This window comes from Pinus tabuliformis, chromosome X (assembly GCF_031772625.1).
Source record: "Pinus tabuliformis cultivar Carrire ecotype Pingquan chromosome X, CPIR1, whole genome shotgun sequence".
NCBI classification, from domain to species: domain Eukaryota; kingdom Viridiplantae; phylum Streptophyta; class Pinopsida; order Pinales; family Pinaceae; genus Pinus; species Pinus tabuliformis.
Window position 1 is genome coordinate 1,744,879,361 of NC_142308.1, and position 21,378 is coordinate 1,744,900,738.

Below are 21,378 nucleotides of genomic sequence, written 5' to 3' on the forward strand. Positions count from 1 at the left end.
ATAGGTTTTGTTTAAGTGAATTCTATTTGTATTCAAACTCTGGTAAAACATAAATATCCCTATAAAGGCTCAATATTTTATTAGTCAAATAGGATTAGATCTCTTAGCTATTGATCGAATCTAGCCCAGGTGGCATATTTTTTAAAGGAGATCTCACTCTATATATGTGTGGTTTCTTGACTTTGAAAAGGGGGGATCAATGATGTGAGAAAACCACATTTTGTATATTTTTCAGTTAATAAAAATATAGTTTGTAGAAATACTCTGTTTTAACTTGAGATTTGTTGTTAGTTTTAGTTCCATCCTATCATGCTCATATGTTTTTATCAGTTTTCATATCTTATTTGATTACTTGGAATTCAATGTTATATTTCTCCAACTTCCTTAAATTTTTCTATGATTATGGTAAATGTCCATATTCATATTAGTAAAAAAACAATGCCTCAACTTCCACAAAACAATGTTTTTTGTAAACGATTTTATTTAATTCATTCCATGCCCAATGGTGGTTTACCTCACACTCTTTCACCAGCAAAATCACACGAAACATAGAGTTAGCCATTTGTATTTTTGAGCTTATCATAGTCAAAATTTTAAGTATATTGAGAGAACCCTCTTAGATTGGAAGGGCTAACTTCCAGTAAAAAGTTGGTTTGAAATAGTTACATTGGGTTGAAGATTGACACATCCCAACACTTTCCATCCTAGTGATAATAGATCACAACAAAAGAGAGGAACAAAATCGTGGAGAGAAATTATGCAAAGTGGGGGAAGGTGTATTATTGCCAGTGAGAAATGTGGAGAGTTGTGTGTATGAGTATGTTGCTGAGGATAGGTGAAGTGTGCCTGTGTTGGAGAAAGAGGCTGGGTGTGCCTATGTTGCAGAGAAAAGGGGTAGAGTGGACTGGTGTTGTTATGTGAAGTGGAGAGAGCCTTTGAAATAGTAGAGGGCCAAGAGAAAAATTATGATACTGTAGCGAATTAGATTTATATTTCTCTATATATGTATTTGTCCCTATTTTCAATTTTAAAATTATATGAAACGAATTACAATGGCTGGAAAAGGTGGTGGCCCACATTCATAAGAGGTTGGTGCCTCTTGGAAAGTAAATTCTTGCTATCTTAAGGGGGTCAGTGCCTCTTGTGAGTGGATGCTCACAAAAAAATTGATGTAATTAAGTAGGTGCTTAATTTACATAATAAAAACAAACAAATTGGTGGTTTTCTCCTTTTTGGTTTCCACGTAAAATTACCCGTGTCAATATGTGTATGTAGCTCATGTGATGTATTGTTTGTACATGTGAATGCCTTATCTTGTTGGTCTTTTGTATTGTGTATGGAAGCTCTCAAAAGTAACTCACAGTAGAGGAAAGAATTAAAGGCTTATTCTTAAAATTTTTAAGAACCTCACTATTTCTAATTCATCCCCCCCTAGTAATTCCTTATTTCAACAATTGGCATCAGAGCCAAGTTCCTTTAGGAATAGGCTAACCACTGGAAGGTAGATCCATAAGGAATTATGTCTAGGCAAGATAGTCAATATGCTTACTCAAGAAAGATACCAATATTTGATGGGGCAAACTATGCCTTCTGGAAAGTTAGGATGGAAGCCCATCTTATGTCTCTAGGAGTAGATGTTTGGAGCTCTGTACTAGTAGATTATGATGTCCCTGATGTTCCACCCACTGATGTAGATGGTAAAAAATTGTATGGAAATAATGATAAAGCAAAGAATTCCGTTCTCTTTGACCTTAGTCAATTTGAACTCATAAAGGATATGCACGGTAAGTTTGCCAAGGAAGTGTGGGTGAAGCATAATTAGATTCATGAAGAAGATGACAAAGTCAAACAGACCAAACTTCAAACCTTCATAATGAGGCTTGAAAGCTTAAAATGAGTGAAGAAGAAATCATAGAAGAATACTTCCTTAGAGTTTATGATGTAACCAATATGATTAAAGGACTTGGTGAAGAAGTCAAGGAAGATATTATTGTTCAAAAAGTCTTAAGATATCTACCCATGAGATTTAATGCCAAATTCTCTACTATTGAAGAGATGGATGACTTAAAGAATCTGAAGTGGATTGTTTGCTTGGTACTCTCACAATATATGAGATAAGAGTAGGAAGAGAGAAGTATGAACCCAAGGAGGCAGCATTCAAAGTGTCCAAGAAGGCCAAGGAGCACAAATATCATCAAGATTTCTATAGCTATGAATCTGATTAGGAGCTGGCCCAATTTTACAGGAAACTAAAGTGTGGCTTAGGAAAATATAAAGGGAATTTTCCCTTTAAATTCTTTGACTGTGGAAGAGTTGGACATTTTTTGTCGAAGCACCCTTACAAGGAAAGGAAAGAAAAGGAAGATGATAAAAAAATTAGAAACAAATCTCAAAAACATCAAAAGAAGAAGTTTTATAAGAAAAAGGGGCTCTACTCAAAAGAGGATAGCTCAGAACTAGAGTCAGAAAACGAAAACTCTTTAGAAGACAATTCATATAAGTAGTTACTCATGGTATTTGGAGCATACTCCAAGAAACAAAATATCATTGAATCTGAAGATGAAGAAGAAGTAAGATTAGTGGACTTTGAAGGGGAAATCATCAATGCTCTTGATGAGTTAAAGAAGGAAAGCAGAAATAAAAAGCAACTAAAAGAATAACTACAACATGTTGAAGAAGGTATGTACAACTTCGAGAATGAGGAGTTTTTTTATCAAAAAGAAAAACTTGAAGAAGCCATTAAAAGCAAAGATAGTTTAGCTTTTCTACTAGAAGAAAAACAAGGAACATGTGAGAAACTAGAAGAAGAGAACAAGCATTTAAAATAGGAGCTATTCAAGGTAAATAAGGAAACAATCTAAAAAACATGAAAATATGAAATTTTATCCTTGAAAGTCAAATTGGAAGAAGCTAAATGAAAGGAAGAAGTTCCTCAGGATTTTATCCATAAATGGGGATAGAATTGTCAGAGTCTGGAGGCAAATGTCATCTATCTAAGAACGGATCTTGAGAAAATGAAGACCGAGAAAGATATAAACGAAAAATTTGCAGAAGGAACAAGAAATTTGGATCAGATTCTAATCAATCAAAGGTGTCCAGGAAACAAAATAGGTCTGGGATACTATAGACCTCATGAACCTTTTATGGGTAAGATGAACTTCACGTTCGCAGGATTTGAGGAACGTTAGAGCTATGCACAGATGTATCAAGAAATAATCAACGAAGACAAAAATGTAGTATGATAGAGAGGATCCCATCACTGGAACAATAACTCCATCTACCCCAAGGAACCAAATAAGTGGAGAATGAATCAATCATCTAGACAACAGAGGTACCTTCATGGACACACTCATGAAATTTTCAACTTCATGTACTCTCATTTATTTTATGGTCATTGTCATAAATGTCACATCTTTGGACATAAGACCGTTGATTGTAGAAGGATCAAAGCTGAAAGAGATGAAAATTTCAGATACAATAAATATCATAATTTTAGATCTCAAAACTCTCCTCTCAGAAATCGAAGTGCATTCTCTCCCCTAATGAGTGATGTTGAATGTTTCAAATGTAATTCTTTTGGACACAAGGCAAGTGAGTGCAGAAGAAAGTTTGAGTACCTATCTAAGTCTCAGAACACATGGCATCCAACTTTTCAAAAAGATAAGGAGAATTGGAAACAAAAATATGGAAAGAGCATGGAATGTGGACTTGCTCTATTAGTACATAATCAAGAAAACATATGGTATGCAGATAGTGGTTGTTTCAAGTATATGACTGGGGATAAGAGTAAATTTCTATTGCTAAAACAAAAGGATAGATTGAACAATGTCACTTTTGGCAACAATGCCCTAGCAAAAATTAAGGGTAAGGGCATAGTCAATCTTGAGGAAAATACTAGAGACCAAAATGTGATGTATTGAGAAGGTGTCAAGAAAAACTTGATTTGTGTAGGTAAAATGTGTGATAATGGATTTAATGTAACCTTTCAATCCAAGGACTGTGAGATATGAAATGAAGACAATGGAAATATGGTGGGAAAAGAAATCAGAACTCACAATAATGTATATGTGTTTTATGAGTCCATAGTAAGCTGCTATTTGAGAAAGTCGAATGAAGCCTATTTATGGCACAAGAGACTTGGTCATATGAATTTTGGCAGTCTGATAAGAGTCAAAAAGTTGGGAGGTGTGAGGGGTTTTCCAAAACTGTCAAGGCCTGATAATTAAATTTGCAAATTATGTCAATTTGGTAAATAAACTAGGACTCATTTCAAGACAAAAGAGTTATGTTCATCTAAATCACTGGAGCTAATTCACATAGATATTTGCAGTCCAACTAGAGAAAAATTCCCAAGATGACGAAGGTATTTTATGTTTCTTATTGATGATTTTACGAGGGCCACTTGGATTCTGCTCTTAAAGGAAAAATCAGAAGTGTTTAAACATTTTAAGAAATTTAAAGCTTAAATAGAAAATGAAAAAGGTCTAAAGATAAAATGCCTAAGACCAGATAAAGGAGGAAAATACACTTCAAGAGAGTTTGAAGAGTTTTGTGAAGAGCATGGCCTAAGGAGGCAATATTATGTGGCCAGAATTCCACAACAAAATAGAGTAGTTGAGAGAAAGAATAGAAAAATATAGGAAATGGCCAGAGCTATGATGGATGAAGCAGATGTACCTCACATCTTCTAGGGAGAAGCAACACAAGCAACAATGTACCTATCAAATAAAACACAACTGATGCCAAATAGTGATAAAACTCCCTATGAGTTGTGGAAGGGAAGACCTGCATCAGTTAAACACTACAAGATGTTTGGGAGAAAATGATTTATCAAAGGAATGATAAAAATCTCAGAATGATTGATTCATGCACTGTTGAGGGTATATTACTCGGGTACTTTGCTCCAAGTAAATGATACCAATGTTACACAAAATAGAGAAAGAGGGTTGAGGATTGCATTCATGTAGTAGTAGATGAAATAATTTCACAACCTGAGCCCTCCAAAGGAAACATGAACTCAGATGGAGAAGAGAGTTCAGACATATGGCCCTTGATCTGTTGTTGAATGTTAGTTTTTCTGTGCTAATTTCAACTTCAGAATTAAAAACATTTTTCTTATCATTTTCATAATGTGCATAGGTTTCCTTTATGGTGTTTGTGAATGAAAATGTAAATTTTGTCAAGTTTTATGTCAACTTCATGAGAAAAATAGCATGTAAATGAAGTGTTGAACAACATCAAACAAATATACAACAAACCATCAAAACGAACAATTAACACAATGTTTTTATGAAGGCGTTCACCCCTCCTGGGCTACATCTCCTTGGTCCAGCTTCCATGGCTTGAGCCTCTATATTAACTCAAAACGGGAAAAAATGTTGTTTACAATGCTCTACTACTCCTGAAACCTGTTTCAATGTGCTTAGAACATCAAAATCATCTAAGAATGACTTTTTTTGAGCCTAATTTGGTCGAAAATCGCAAAAGTTATATCAAAAACAGTTTCCCCTAGTAAAACTCCACTTAAAACTGGAGAACTCCAGTTAATCCCACCAAAAATGAAGGAATTTCCGAATTTCTCGAACCACCAAAAATCTGCCAACTTAACTGCGTAATTAATTATCAGATAACCGTGGATTCATTATGGGTTAATCCCTGTTAAATTGGAAACTAGGGCCAAACTCCATGTGGGTTAGCTTATTTCTAGCAGCTGATATTTTTATTGGATCCCTCTCATCGAGAGGTGTAGGATTGATCCAAAGATCATCCGATTCCGATAAGTATTTATGGAGATATGAATTTATTTTGTTTATGTAATTATTATCAAGCCGACCAGCACTTATGTAGGCTCTAGAAGCCCAACCGTCGTGTCTATTCATCATCTACACATTAGTATAAATAGAAGAGGATTTGAAGTCATTTGGAAACTCACTCTCTCGTGATCTCTCTTCATCCTGTTTTGGGTTTTGATGGAGAAGAGATCTAAAAGGAGTGCCCTAATATCTACGTTACCCTAATGAAGATAAAATGCTGGACATCTAGACGCAGGCCCTATAGACGCAGTCACAGAGGATCCTTATACGTTGTAGAAAGGTGACCGTAACAAGCCCTAGCTGCAGTGATAAAAGGAGGCACAACCGTAGTTGAAATGGAGCCATCCTATACGCAGACAAATTATGCAACCGGTTATACGCAGTGCTATTTTCATAAAGGATTCACGCAAAGGATAAAACGTAAAGGTTATATGCACTCCTGTTCACGCAAAGGATACACGCAGTCCTCATTCACGTAAAGGATAAACATAGTTTTTTTCACGCAAAGGATACATGCAGTCCTGTTCACACAAAGGATTCACGCAATGGATAAAATGCAAATCTTATACGCACTCCTGTTCACACAAAGGATATATGCAATCCTGATTCACGCAAAGGATAAATGCAATTTTTTTCACGCAAAGGATACATGCAGTCCTGTACACTTGTTATATGCAGTCAAATGGATTAGAAGTATCCTCGGGAGGGTCTAAGGTACAGTATCCCTGTATCCGACAACAATATAACTTGGCATAGGAATATATTACAATGAGAAGACCAGATCTATCATTCTCAGCATACTTGTAACTTGATGATCTCATAACAGTATACCTCAGCGTCCTTCATTCTTGCTTCAACCACACATATTTGTGATCACTGTCTCGGTCCGGATACCCTCGTGGAAAGATACAACAATGAATGATCTTGGTGATACAGCTGTGAAGTTGTAACGGCGATGGTTTCAGTATCAAGTAAGATCTTGTTGAAGGCTGTTGTAGTAATGACAATGATAGTTACATTCTCGGCATATACAGAAGTATTTTTGTGCCCTTACTATCCTCACTGTCTGGGTCTAATGGAGATCATAGTAATGCTGTAGTTGCTATCTCAGTCTCAGCATTGATGTGATCATGTTGGAGAGTATTTAAGTGATGACTGTGTCTACTACACTCTAAGCATAATCTACAATGATAGAATGGCATACCTGTAGCAGCCATATGACAATGAATAGCAGTGATAGAATGTCATCTGTTAAGGCAGTACATGATGATGATGCACATTATCATGGGCAGCATGAAGTATAATAATCATGGGCAGAATGATAGATGAGATCATGGGCAACATGATGTATGAGAGCATGGGCAGCATGAAGCAGGATGATTAGTGCAGCGTGGTGCAGTACACTGTAAGGTACAACAAATGGACGAGATGCATAATGATGATAGGTGAAGGAGTCACCTTGAGAATCAGTTGAAGCAGAATGTCTTCAACTGATCTCATCATTATACACAATGATCTATGCTAGATCTAGATAAGTCAAAGTGTTGACTTCTGTTGTAAATGTACTCTCTCTCTCTCTCTATCTCTTTCTCTGCTGAACTTTGAAGATAAAAGAAGATTTGATCAAAGGGTTTCCCCACACATTGTGGTGTTTGTCCCTGGCTCGCGCCATATCTTGTGTCCTCTTGCCTTGGATTGTCTTCTGCGATTTATAGTTATGTTCTATCTGTAGTTTATCTTAATGCTGATGTGATTGCTAACTATGAAAATTTAAATAAATTGCTGTAGCATAGAACATACCTAAACTTAACATGGTATCAGAGCTGAGGTGAAGACAATGCCCAAGCAAGAGTGAAATAGCAATCACCGAAGACAGTTGGGACAAGACAGAAGGATCAATGGGTTCCTCATAATTCACCTAGGATGAAGTCGAACCAGAGAATGTTATCAGAATGGCGCAGCGGAAGATTTTGATGGTCCATCTTAAGATCACTTCATTGGGAAGTTCGGATCTAAGGGTGGAAGGAAAGGCGAATGCCTTGTTGAAATACGTTCGGCCGTTATGCGAAGGAGTGTCCGAATGGCAGAGACACATCTCTTGATGAAGATAACAATCATTCCTGGGACATCTTCAATGATCAAAAGAATGACTGGTAATGCAGGTCATCAAGGAAATGGTCAACTCTTCCACAAAAGCAAGGAACCCCAAAATCTCTTTTATGTACCTAATCGAACCTGATGTCCATCTCGGAAATGGAAGTCAAAGGTTGCAGGGTGGCACTTATCGATGGAAAGGTACGTGTTTGAAAATAGATCTTTTAAAGATGTTTTTGAGTTCAGGGTTGTATCAAGTTGCAGGAAGTCCACTGGGGACCATGTCCATACACTCAACTCTAGAGGTCTGTGAGTCAAATGGTGACTAGGATGCCTGAATTCAAAAGGAAGCATGAAGGTACATGTCTGAAATGTACCAAAGGAAAATATTATAAGGGTACCATTCCCCTCATGCAGCAGGTTCACAGGTTTGGAACAACTCAAGGAGTTTGAGAATCATGATCAAGGAATCTCATGTATACAGGTGGAAGAAAGCCCTCTATGGCTTGAAGAAAAACACCTCAGGCATAATATGAGAGGATTGATAGCTGTCTAATGCAGCTGAGATTCACTAGGATTGAAACCGATCCAAACCATTACTCGAAGGTTGTGGATGATAAACCTCTTGTACCAGCACCTATGTCTGACAGGTGCAGACCCTCTCATTTATAGGAGATAGAGGGAGTTGGATTCTATATGTGGGAAGATAAGTTGCAAGCTTGTGACTGCCTCAAGGATCTTAACTTTCAGAAGTTATATGGTAATGATGTCGGACAAGATTTGGGAAATGCCTCTGAGTTTCATAAACTCATTTGCGTTGATGTTCTTGGAGAACCTCCGTCCGGACATCTGTGTTGCAGTTAGCATGGTGAGCTCATATTTGGTTGAGCCTCACTAGATTGGTGCCAAGAATCTTCTAAGATATCTTCAGGGCACAATCTCTCATGAATTGAGATACACTGCCAGAAATATGAAACCACATGATTATTCGAATGATGAGTGGGCAGGCAGTATGGAGGATCACTAGAGCACTTCTCAGTGCTGTTTCTCTTTGGAATCTACCTCGATATCCTGGATGAGCAGGAAGCAGAAGTCGGTGACTCTGAGCACCACCAAGGCAGAATACATTGCTGATAGTATGGCCTTCTGTGAGGCAGTCTGGTTGCTGAAGCTCTTCAGTGAGTTGTTTGTACACATGATGAATACCACTGTGATTCTCTGTGACAACCAGAGATGGGATTCGATTATCGAGGAATCCCATATTTGACAATTGCTCCAGCAGATAGACATCAAACACTGCCTTATCTGGGATATGGTAAGAGGCTCCATCACACTGAGATGATGTACAAGACAGAGCTATTCGGAAAGATCAAATTTGTGATTTTCCCGAACGACTTGGAGTCGTCGAGAGACCTTTGTAAAAGGGTCCTGCATGCTGCATACATTGAGCTCTAGGAGCTTTGGGGGGCTTGCAGTTCTATTGGAGCAACATACGACCACAGGGTGACTCACCCTCCCCTGGTGGTGCACACTGAAACAAGATGATTCGCTCTCTTGTGGGACAAGATGATTCGCTCTCTTGTGTAGTAGGATGATTAGTTCTCCTGTGAGGCCTGGATTGATGTGTTCTCCATGGCGATTATAGCAGGATTGACGTGTTCTCCTGTGAGGCCTGTATTGATGTGTTCTCCATGGCGATTGTAGCAGGATTGATGTGTTCTCCTGTGAGGCCTAGATTGATGTGTTCTCCATGGCAGCTTGGATTAATGTGTTCTACATGGCGATTGTAGCAGGATTGATGTGTTCTCCTGTGAGGACAGGATTGATTAAGTTCTCCTGTCGAGTCATCCTACCCATGCAGTCTGGGACTCATGGGAAGTACCTCTCATATGATCAATGAGCAGGGAAATAAAGTTAGGGACCATAGTAGTACCGATGGACGCATCGTTGTATCTACCGTACTCCCTACGCTAGGATGTCCTCCATTGATCTGGGATCAATGATACTGGTTTGGGACCAGTGGTAGGAGTTGTACATGCTATGACGCTGACTTCGGGTTGGCTGAGACTGGTTTGGGACCAGTGGTACATACTCCGAGACTGACTTCGTGTCAGTGCAGTACTGGTTTGGGACCAGTGAGAGTGGTACATACTATGACACTGACTTCGGGTCGGTTGAGACTGGTCTGGGACCAGTGGTACACTCTCTGAGACTGTGATACTGGTCTGGGACCAGTGGTAGGAGTGGTACTTACTATGAAGCTGACTTCGGGTCAGTTGAGACTGGTCTGGGACTAGTGGTATGCACTCTGAGATTGACTTCAGGTCAGTGGAGAGTGATATGACTCATTCTCGATCAATTCTTCTTCTTCATAGTTCAGCAGAGATGAGTAGAGTAGAGCACAGCCAGCAGAGCAAAGCTAGCAGAGCTGAGCTGAGCAGAGCAGAGCCAGTAGAGTTGAGCAGAGCAGAGCCAGCAGCGCTGAGAAGAGCAGAGCTAGCAGAGGCAGCAGCGCTGAGCAGAGCAGAGCCGAGCTAGCAGAGCTGAGCAGAGCAGAGCAAAGCCAACAGAGCTGAGTAGAGCCAGCAGAGCTAGGCAGAGTAGTGCAAGGCACTAATGGCAGAGATAGTACAGTCGTACATATGGATCAGCGGATGGAGTTCTCCCTAGTTGAGAGGGAGTGTTAAATTGGAAACTAGGGCCAAACTCCATGTGGGTTAGATTATTTCTGGCAGCTGATATTTTTATTGGATCCCTCTTGTCGAGAGGTGTAGGATTGATCCAAAGATCATCCGATTCCGATAAGTGTTTATGGAGATATGAATTTATTTTGTTTATGTAATTATTATCAAGCCGACCAGCACTTATGTAGGCTCTAGAAGCCCAACCGTCGTGTCTATTCATCATCTACACGTTAGTATAAATAGAAGAGGATTTGAAGTCATTTGGCAACTCACTCTCTCGTGATCTCTCTTCATCCTGTTTTGGGTTTTGATGGAGAAGAGATCTAAAAGGAGTGCCCTAATATCTACGTTGCCCTAATGAAGATAAAATGCTGGACATCTAGACGCAGGCCCTATAGACACAGTCACAGAGGATCCTTATACGTTGTCGAAAGGTGACTGTAACAAGCCCTAGCTGCAGTGATAAAAGGAGGCACAACCGTAGTTGAAATGGAGCCATCCTATATGCAGAAAAATTATGCAACCGGTTATACGCAGTGCTATTTTCACAAAGGATTCACGCAAAGGATAAACGTAAAGGTTATATGCACTCCTGTTCACGCAAAGGATACACACAGTCCTCATTCACGTAAAGGATAAACGCAGTTTTGTTCACGCAAAGGATACATGTAGTCCTGTTCACACAAAGGATTCACGCAATGGATAAAAAGCAAATCTTATACGCACTCCTGTTCACACAAAGGATATACGCAATCCTGATTCACGCAAAGGATAAATGCAATTTTGTTCACGCAAAGGATACATGCAGTCCTGTACACTTGTTATATGCAGTCAAATGGATTAGAAGTATCCTCGAGAGGGTCTAAGGTACAGTATCCCTGTAGCCGACAACAATATAACTTGGCATAGGAATATATTACAATGAGAAGACCAGATCTATCATTCTCAGCATACTTGTAACTTGATGATCTCATAACAGTATACCTCAGCGTCCTTCATTCTTGCTTCAACCACACATATTTGTGATCACTGTCTCAGTCCGGATACCCTCGTGGAAAGATACAACAGTGAATGATCTTGGTGATACAGCTGTGAAGTTGTAACGGCGATGGTTTCAGTATCAAGTAAGATCTTGTTGAAGGCTGTTGTAGTAATGACAATGATAGTTACATTCTCGGCATATACAGAAGTATTTTTGTGCCCTTACTATCCTCACTGTCTGGGTCTAATGGAGATCATAGTAATGCTATCTCAGTCTCAGCATTGATGTGATCATGTTGGAGAGTATTTAAGTGATGACTGTGTCTACTACACTCTAAGCATAATCTACAATGATAGAATGGCATACCTGTAGCAGCCATATGACAATGAATAGCAGTGATAGAATGTCATCTGTTAAGGCAGTACATGATGATGATGCACATTATCATGGCCAGCATGAAGTATAATAATCATGGGCAGAATGATAGATGAGATCATGGGCAACATGATGTATGAGAGCATGGGCAGCATGAAGCAGGATGATTAGTGCAGCGTGGTGCAGTACACTGTAAGGTACAGCAAATGGACGAGATGCAGAATGATGATAGGTGAAGGAGTCACCTTGAGAATCAGTTGAAGCAGAATGTCTTCAACTGATCTCATCATTATACACAATGATCTATGCTAGATCTAGATAAGTCAAAGTGTTGACTTCTGTTGTAAATGTACTCTCTCTCTCTCTATCTCTTTCTCTGCTGAACTTTGAAGATAAAAGAAGATTTGATCAAAGGGTTTCCCCACACATTGTGGGGTTTGTCCCTGGCTCGCGCCATATCTTGTGTCCTCTTGCCTTGGCTTGTCTTCTGCGATTTATAGTTATGTTCTATCTGCAGTTTATCTTAATGCTGATGTGATTGCTAACTATGAAAATTTAAATAAATTGCTCTAGCATAGAACATACCTAAACTTAACAATCCCACTTAGCACTTAATCTGGTGCGGTTATTGTTTGCGCTGGCTACCGATTTTCATGGTGTGATTACATGGGAGGGGGCTTGCCCTCTCCTCCCCCCAAACCACCATGGTTAACATAAAAACTATAACTTGAAGCCATTGTATGGTAGGAACCATTGGTGCAGTAGAGCGGTAAGACATTGGATCTGTGCAGGCGAGGTAGCGGGTTCGACTTCGTTGACCTGCCATAAAATTTTGCTAAAGCACGCCGATGATGCCAAGCCTTTGGGGAGGGACACGTGGTGGCCTTCGAGCTTGCCACATGTCTCCTCTTCATTGGTCCTTCCTCCAACCAATGAATTAATGCCAACTCACCACATTTTAACCCAACCAGAATGTGCCACTTGGCGAGACCCCATTAGTCATTGACCAACCTTTTGACCTGCACAGTGACCTGCCATGTTAGTAGTACAAATTGTTGACTGTGTAGTGACTGTACCTTTTTTTTCAAAATTCCTCTATTTGGAAAAGCAGACAGAATGCGATATCTTTCTCATATGAGCTCTGTTTTGAGTGAAACGAGTTGTGTTGGGATCATATCACCGAGACAGACGCGATCGTTGAGGTTTTGAGTGATTCTGAGCACTTTGATTTCTAAGCTAAATATTGATCACCTGATCATTCCTCTTCACTAGAAGCCTTCTTTACCTCAAAAGGTACTATAAATTGTTCATCATGTGAGGGGTACTACTCCCTAACCTTCTCAATTTGCATCCATTTGGCCTTATAAGGATTTTGTCCCTTGAGTCCCACCTGAAGGTATTCGACATTCCCTCTCTTTGAAGTTCTGGTTCTTTTGTCAAGTATGAGATCTTGCTGAAGTTCATCAAGATATTGTAGCAAGAAATCATCTATTGATGGCAACTGAACATGCTCTTCTTGATCATCAATTAAAAGAGGCTCAAACAATCTCAAATTCTCATCATTAACAATATAGTATATTTGCATATAAGGAGGTAAATCTAGCTTAAATGCATCGTTACCAATCTTTTCTAGAATTATAAAAGGACCATAACGGATTGGATTCATATTTTTACCTTCCCTTTGAAGTTCCTCTTTGCTAATATATAACCAAAATTCATCTCCAACTTGAAATTTATGATTGACACGGTGTTTGTCATGCCTTTCCTTGTAGTTGATTTGACTCTTTTCAAGTTGTTCTTGCAATATGTGATGTATCAAATGATTTTTCTCAATGAACTTCCTTGCCTGATCGATGTCGCTATGACCATCGATGGAGACATCTTTATCAAGGATGAAGTCCAATGGCAATCTTGGAAAGTACCCAAAACATGCCTCAAATGGCGATGTATTTGTGGAAGAATGCTTTGCCGTGTTGTATGCATGTTGTATGTAATGCAATTGTTCATCCCACAACTTGGGATGTTTGCTGCAATATCCTCTAAGAACATGAATGACTATCCTATTGACCAACTCGGTTTGTCCATCTATTTGTGAATGAAAGGATATACTCTTCTTCAACTTAGTGTCCATCATGTCCCACAAATTTGACCAAAAATTCCCAACAAATCGAGAATCTCGATCACTTACAATGGAAGTAGGAAGACCAAACTGAACCCAAATATTTTGAAAGAAAATATGTGCTGTTTGTTCAACTGTGATTTTCCTTTTACACGGTGTTAGAATACACATCTTGCTAAACCTATCTATAACTACATACAAGTAATCATGACCTTTCCTTGACAATGGATGTCCACCTACAAAATCTATTGAGATACTCTCGCATGGACGTGAAGGTACCAGAAGTGGAGTGTACAATCCTAGTTTCCTATTGCTAGACTTACTTGTTGCACACAAAGAACATCCTCTAATGAAATGAGATACATTATCAAACATGCGTGGCCAATAGCAATACCTTTGGAGATTCGTTATTGTCTTGCCTACATCAAAATGTCCAACAATCAATGAAGTGTGCGCCTCCCTTATGATACTTTTCTTTCTCCCCATGGAACACGTAACTTGCCCAAGTTATACAACAAACTGTTATGTACATGGTAATCTAACTCTTCAATTTGGTTTCCTTGCCTCAAGCTTGCATACACATCTTGAAAGTCATTATCATATGAATATTTCTCAATGTAACTTTCATGTAAAACAAAATTGTGCTCGAGTATAATATATGAGTTTACAATAGGCCTAGAAAGCATATCAACTACCTTATTGTGGATTCCCTTTTTTTATTTGATAACCAAATGAAACTATTGTAGAAAACCCATCCATCTAAACCGTCATGATTGCTGCAACTGTGACTGTGACTGTAAGTATTGCAATGGTTGATGGTCAGTATGGATAATGGTCTCCTTCCCCATCATGTAGTGTTTCCATTTTTTAACACTTTGTACCAATACGTAAAGTTATATTTCATAATTGGGATATTTAGTCATAACACCATTAAAAATTTCAAAATGAAATGAAATGGGCTTACCATGCTGCATGAGAACTGCTCCCATGGCATAATCACTAGCATCTGTTTGAATCTCAAATGGCTATCTAATATCCAGAAGAGCCGATATTGGTGTTGAAATGATATTTTGTTTTAAAGAATCAAATTATTTTTGTTGTACATCTCCCCGATGGAAGACTTTATTGACACTAGTTAATGCATGTAGTGGATTTGCAATGTAAGAAAAATTAGCAACAAATTTCCTCCAATATTGTGCTGCCCCTATAAAGCTTCTTACCTCTGTAATTGTATTGGGTTTGGGCCAATTCACAATGACCTCAACCTTAGAGGGGTCTATCTTCAGCTTATCTCCTCCAACAATGTGTCCCAAATACACTAAAGAAGTCTTGCCAAATTCGCGCTTTGACATCTTTAAAAACAACTGTTATTTTCTCAAGACATCAAGTACTTTGTTCACATGCATGACATGTTCATCTTTGGATTTGATGAATATGAGAATATCATCTAAGTAAACAATGAAAAAATCATCTAGAAATTGTCTCAATACATCATTCATAACTCTCATGAAAGTAGCTGGAGCATTTGTAAGACCGAAAGGCATAACAAGCCACTCAATCAATCCTTGTTTAGTTTTAAATGTGGTTTTTCAAATGTCCTCTTCAACTATTCTAACTTTATGATAACCACTTCGTAAGTATAACTTAGTGAAATACTTTGCATACCTCAACTGATCAAGAAAATCATCAATTCTCAGGAGTGGATAACGATTCTTTACCGTTATCTTATTCAGTGCATAGAAATCCACACACATGTGCTAAGTCCCATCCTTCTTTTGCACCAAGACAATGGGTGAACCACATGGAGAAGTAGATGGGAATATGATACCTTTTTTCATGAATTCTTGAATTTGATTCTTGATTTCCATTCTCTCCATGATCGACATGTGATACATGCCAATGTTTGGAAGCGGAACATTCTATTGTAGCTGTATCTCATGTTGAATTCCCCTCTTGGGAGGTAACCCCTTTGGTTCTTGAAACATCTTGCCATGCTTGCTTGCCACATCAAACAAATCAAATTTTAACTTATCATCACAACCTTCAAAAGATTGATAATCTATATCATTCTTTTTCTTGATCATGAGAAGCACAAAATTTTTACTTGCATTTACTAGTCCCTTCCTCTGCTCTGCATTAACCAAAGAAATGTTTAACGTTTTGCGATGGCCTCTCACAATATACCCCACTCCATCCTTGAGAAATTGGTATTTATTCTCATGGCGATAAAATACCCCTTTCCTATCATACAAATATGGGCTTCCCAAAATGATTCCTGAGATGTCAAGTGGAACTACATCTAACTCAACTTCATCAATGAATTTTTCAGTAATGGAAAATCTGAATAAGCATTTCCTTGTAACCTCTAAATTTGTATTATTGACTATTCAACCCAAAGGATATGGCTTATGATGAGGTACAATTTCAAGGTTAAGATTTTTGACCAAGTCTTCTAAAATTAAGTTCGATTGTGACCCACTATTAAATAATGCATAAATATTTGTATGGTTTGAAATTACCCTTACATGGAACAACTCTATCCTTGATTCTTCTGGAGTGTTGTTGTGACTATGTGAGGAACTAGTGCTTGCAATAGCTTCTTTTCCTTTTGTGACCATGGCAGAAATCTTGGTCTCATCACTAGAATAAGATCCAAGATAATGTTGTGCAGTAGCGGTTGTCTTTTGTTTCCCCTTATTGTTTGGTTTCTTAGGCCTTAGTTCGGGATGTAATTTCCAACAGTGGGTTTCATCATGCCCCGCTTTGGAACAATGTTGGCATATAGTTTTCTCCCTTTCTTTCTTTACACTTGCATTCTTCTTTCCTTTTGATTTTCCACCCTTTTCTTTCTCCTTACCCTTGAATGGATTCTTCTTACTACCCTTTTCCTGAATGTTCTTTCCTCTTGCTTCAAGGTGCATGGCTTGCACACATATCCCAACTAAATTAATTGGATTGAACATAAGGATTTTAAGTAGAAATGTAAACCCACGATATATTTCAAGAGAGTAACTTGGAAATTAAAGTTTACTCCTAACAACAAATCCCTTTTCCTAAACTCCTGGGTATAGTCTTGAACTGTTTGTTCCTTGAGTTCCTAAACTTTTGCCAACTCATAATGGCTTTTTGCATATAGGCTAAAGGATAAAATTGTCTTTTAATTGAAGAAACAAATTCAAATTAAGAAATGGATATCTTACCATGAATTCATATTTCCTCTTGAGTCTTTGCTTCCCACCAAACTAGTGATGCTCCTTCTAGCCTCAATGAAGCCAACTAGATATTTATGTCATCTTCTTGAAGGTTCTAAATTCTGCAATAAACCTCCAATTGTTGAATCCAATTGTCTAACTTTTCTGCATTTACCTCACCATTGTACATGGGAAGTTAAAACGTAATGTCCAATTTGAGTAAGGGAGTTTTTTCTTTTGGGGTTTTTGAATGAGTATGAACAGTTTTTGTGGTGGAAGTGGAAGATGATGCTATTTGTGATGATGAGGATGATGAAGATGATGAAGATGGTGAAAATGGAGGAGGACTTAGAATTATATCTAGTCATTCTAGTATTCCTCTTTTCATAAAGGACTCTAACCATGTCAGTCTCTCTTCCTCCAGACACGATGGATTGGATTCAAGCTCAACTTCTGGTACTATTTGTACCTCCTCAATCTCAATTGAAGGTAAAACTTGAGGTGCTTCAAGTGCAACTGGGATTGAAACTTTGGGTGGAGATTGTGGCCTTGTGGCTCTCCTTCTTCTAGGCATTACCTCAGGATTTGCAACCAATAGTTTCCCTTCTCCTCTCTGCAATTTTAACCTTGTAAGCATCACAAATTTGCAACCATTAAAACCCTACTTGCACAAAACTCAAGCAATCAAGAAAATAACCTTTGGCTCTAATAACAACTTGATCTATTGTTGAATGTATTTTCTTATCATTTCCTTCATGTGCATAGGTTTCCTTTATGGTGCTTGTGAATGAACAGGTAAATTTTGTCAAGTTTTATGTCAAATTCATGAGAAAAATAGCATGTAAATTAAGTGCTAAACAACATCAAACAAATATACAACAAACCATCAAAATTAACACTTAATAGAGTGTTTTGATGAAGGAGTTAACCCCTCATGGGCTACATCTCCTTGGTCTAACTTCCATGGCTTGGGCCTTTGTTTTAACTCAGAATGGAAAAATGTGTTGTTTACAATGCTCTACTACTCTTGAAACCTGCTTCAATGTGCTCAGAACATCAAAACCATCTAAGAATGACTTTTTCTGAGTCCAATTTGGTCGAAAATTGTAAAAGTTATGGCAAAGCCCTAGGAAAACTCCATTAAAACTAGAGAACTCCAGTTAATCCCGCCAAAAATGAAGGAATTTTCAAATTTTTTGGACCGCTAAAAAATCCACCAACTTAACTACGTAATTAATTATTAGATAAGCGTGGATTCATTATGGGTTAATCCCACTTAGTTCTTAATTTGGCGCGGTTATGGTTTGCACTGGCCGTCAGTTTTCATGGTGTGGTCACATTGGAGGGGGCTAGCCCTCTCCTCCCCCCAAACCACCACAATTAACATAAAAAATGTAACTTGAAACCATTGTATGGTAAGAACCATTGGTGCGGTAGAACGGTAAGATGTTGGATTTGTGCGAGCAAGGTCGCGGGTTCAACTCTGTCGACCTACCATAAAATTTGTCTAAAGTGTGTCGATGATGCTAGGCCTTTGGGGAGGGACATGTGGTAGCCTACGGGCTTGCCACATGTCTCCTCTTCATTGGTCCTTCCTCCAACCAATGAATTAATGCCAACTCACCATATTGTAAACCAAGCAGAATGTGCCACTTGGTGAGACCCCATTAGCCATTGAAAAACCTTTTGACTTGCCCAGTCACCTACCACATCAGCAATACAGACTGCTGGCTGTGCAGTGACTGTACCTTTTTTTCAAAATTCCTCTGTTTGGTAAAGCGGGCAGAACATGATATCTTATACAAGCTCTGTTTTGAGTGAAAAGAGTTGCATTGGGATCGTGTCGTCGAGATGGATGTGGTCATTTAGGTTTTGAGCGATTCTGAGCACTTTTATTTTTGAGCTAAATATTGATCACGTGATCAACCCTCATATCAAGATGAAATAGATTTAGATAATGAAGATGTGGAAATGAGCACAACCCAAAGGCCCAAAACACCTTCCAGGTATGTACAAAAGGAACATCCTGAGAGTCAAATTCTTGGAGATCAAAGAATTGGTGTCCAGACCAAGAGGAAATTTGTTGGAAGTTTAAGGTGTGAAAATCTTGCTCTGCTATCTCAAGTTGAGCCCAAAAGTCTTAGCCAAGAAGGTGAGGAAAAGGTATGGGTGAGAGCTATGAATGAAGAACTTGACCAAATTTGGAAGAATGACACTTGGTATCTTGTTTTGAGACCCAAAGAGAAACATTTCATAGGTACAAAATGGGTCTTCAAAAATAAGCTAAATGAGCAAGGTCAATAGTTAGGAACAAGACTCAATTAGTTTGTGAAGGGTATGCCTAGATAGAGGGCACAGATTTTGAGGAAACCTTTGCACCAATAGCTAGATTGGAAGTTATCAGAATGTTTCTTACCTTTTACATTAATAAAAAAATTATTGTATATCAGATGGATGTGAGGTTGGAATTTCTCAATGGAGATCTGGAATCAAATTTTTTTATTGAGCATCCAAAAGCTCTCACACTCATCGAAAATGAAGGGTTTGTGTGGAAACTAAAAATGTCCTTACATGGAATCAAACGAGAACCCAGATCTTGGTTTGCAGGAATGGATTGATACCTTCAACAACAAGGCTTTAATAAAGGTATTGTAGGTCACAAAAATATATGCATAAAGTCTGAAGATGATCATCTATTAATTGTAGTAGTGTATGAGGATGACATAATATTTGGCAGTGACCTGGAACAATTGGGACATCAATTCACAAATTGTAGATAGACAAAGTTTGAGATGTCCAGGATTGGAGAGCTATCCTTCCTCTTAGGATTGCAAATTTCTCAGTCAAAAAATGGGGTATTTATCTCCCAATCCAAGTACCTATGAAAATTATGAATAAGTTTGTGCTAGAAGATTGCAAGCCAATTAGAACCTATGGTTACAAGATGCAACTTCTGTAAAGAAGATGGGACACAACTGGTAAATCAGACTGAGTACAGATCAATGATAGGAATCTTGTTGTATCTCACAGCTTCGAGACCAGACATCATGCAAGTAGTGGGTCTTGTGGCCATATTTCAAGCTTTCCCTCATGAAAGTCATGTCATCATTGTCAAAAGGATTTTCAAATATCTTCAAGGAACAACTAATTATGGACTGTGGTATGCTAAAAACAGAGAGTTTAAGTTGAAGGCCTATACTGATGCTAATTGGGTAGGAAATATTGATGACAGGAAGAGCACCTCTGGTGCAACATTATTTTTGGGAAATTTCTTAGTGTCTTGGGTCAGCAAGAAACAAAACTCCATTTCTTTATCAACTGCTAAAGCAGAGTATATTGTAGCTGCCACTTGTTGCTCACAAATTCTATGGATGAAGAAGACCTTGAAATAGATTAAGGTAGAGTTAAATGATCCCATTCCAATGAAGTGTGATAATACTAGTGCCATCAATATCTCTAAGAATCTTGTCATGCACTCAAAGACCAAGCACGTCCCTATCAAGTTACATTTCTTAAGAGAGCAAGTTGCAACTAGCGTTGTTCGACTTGAGCATGTGGCCAATAAAGACCAACTTGCGGAAATATTTGCTAAGCCACTAGCCAGAGAACCCTTTGAATATCTCAGCCAACAGATAAGGTTTGTGACACATTCTCCTAAATGACTCAATTATAATGTGTTGGCATCTATTCAAAATGTGGTATCAATTGAAGAGTAGGCTGCAATGGTTTAGGGGGAGTTTTCAAGGGAGTCCTTTGATATTGATGCCAAAGGGGGAGAAGTTTTTTCGTGCATTAGAGAAGAACAATAATGAACAAGATTAGTTCTGGTTTCAGTGGGAGCTTATGTTCTTTCCATCAATGCCAAAGGGGGGTATTATTGGACAATTGAAATTGTCTAATTGATTGATGGCACTTGGTATGTTGGAATTGATGTTAACTAGAATAGAATTGAGGTGCAAAGAATGGAAGAGAGTTTGTAGTGATGTTTTAGGTAGTAAATGGGCTCAACGATTGCATCAGACCTTCTCCACTGAAAAGTGCTTTGAAAAAGGCTTCCAATAGTATGTGGAAGTGCATAAATGGATCTCGGGATAAAAAGTAATTGATTTCTGAAGTAAGG